The following is a 1,431-nucleotide window of genomic DNA, read 5'->3' on the forward strand; positions in this document are numbered from 1 at the left end:
GATGGGCGGGGCCTGCGCACCCAGCGGAGCCTGGGAAGATCCCGCGCCGCGGAACCTCCCTAAGAATTCGCTGCCTCCGGGAAGACTTCCTGGATTACTTCCCTTTCCCACTCCCTGTGGACCCGGGGATGGGCGGGGCCTGCGCACCCAGCGGAGCCTGGGAAGATCCCGCGCCGCGGAACCTCCCTAAGAATTCGCTGCCTCCGGGAAGACTTCCTGGATTACTTCCCTTTCCCACTCCCTGTGGACCTTGACCCTGCTCAGTGCACCGTGAAGTCCTCCGCGCCCCTCCGTGGGCGTGCACCCCCACCCCGTAAGGCCGGCCCCCAGGAACAGGGCCAGCAGCGCCTGGGGTTACCTGCGCTCGGGAGACCCTGCTTCCTGGTTCCTTTGTCTCAAGCCGGCACCTGGGAACGCCTGCCCCAGAGATCCCAATACTGTAATCCAGCCTGGCAGGGGCTGCAGCAGTGCCTACCAGCAGTGTAAACACTCAAATCCGCGTGCCAGAGACGGCAGGAATGTCCTTCAGGCTCTTACCCCCTTACTCCCATCAGAAACCAGGCCAAGAGCACGCCTCTGCCAAGGTGAAGGGGTCCAGGTGGCACCCCACAGCCCCTTGAGCATTCCTCAGACTGTCTTCTATCCAGGTGCCCACTTCTAATGTTGTGTCCAGCGGAGCCTGACAAAACTATTGCCCTTCAGAGTCACCTGACCACCACACCTGGAATTACAGCCCTAGGTGGTTGGAAAGTTCACCACCAAGCCAGTCCACACTGCCTTTGTGAAATTCCACTCTCTCAGCGCCTGCTCTAAGGTGTGGAGAAAAGCACTTTATCACCTACCTCTCTTGGCCAATCTGTCCCGTAGGGCGCAACAGAAGTGCAGGATCAGCAAGCTCAGACCTAGAGAGAGTGAGGACCTCCTTACTTTGGTGCCCTGGGTGCCTGCCTCTCATGCCTCACCCTGCTCCCTGTTCAGCCTCCACTCCCAGTATACACCAACCTGGCTACCCCTCAGATCAGAAGTCCCCCTCCTACCCTAATCATGACCCCCTTCTCTCAGCATCCCTGGTACAGTATAGGGAGCAGCTAAGCAGCTGAGGATGGAGGCTGAGTGGCCTGAAGCTGTGCTCATGGTGGCCTCCTGCTCTGGGTTTCTCTGCAGGGACAGAAGGAGGAGGAGACAGGGAGAAGGCCCGAGCCCCCGGCCCGCACCTCCCACTTAGTTTCCTCCATGCGGGGCAGGAAGTCGGCCTGCTCCTTCTGGCAGGCGGCCACCTTGTCCTCGAGCTCTTCCCGCTGTCGCATCAGGCGGGCTGCCTCCTCCTGCAGCTGCTTCTTGTCCTGCTGCAGCCGCAACACTTGCAGCTGTAGGCCCTGCTGAGCACGCTGGGCACGGCGGGCCACCTGCTCCAGCTTCCCGCTGCAGCCC

At 61.3% G+C, this 1,431-nt stretch overlaps 1 protein-coding gene across 4 annotated transcripts in view; it reads right to left on the minus strand.

The window, feature by feature from the left end:
* The window catches only part of LOC102763579 (leucine zipper putative tumor suppressor 3), a 10,768-nt gene extending 9,718 nt beyond the window's left edge, over window positions 1–1,050 (minus strand). The window contains exons 1-2 of one of the 4 annotated variants that reach the window (XM_015560248.1): window positions 843–1,048; window positions 538–721 (exon numbers count right to left, since the gene is read on the minus strand). The gene's annotated coding sequence lies outside the window, so the exon portion shown is untranslated. The other 3 variants (XM_015560247.1, XM_015560246.1, XM_015560249.1) reach the window with 3 other exon arrangements.
* Between the last annotated feature and the right edge of the window lie 381 nt (window positions 1,051–1,431).

This window comes from Myotis davidii, unplaced genomic scaffold, assembly GCF_000327345.1.
Source record: "Myotis davidii unplaced genomic scaffold, ASM32734v1 scaffold32, whole genome shotgun sequence".
NCBI lineage: Eukaryota > Metazoa > Chordata > Mammalia > Chiroptera > Vespertilionidae > Myotis > Myotis davidii.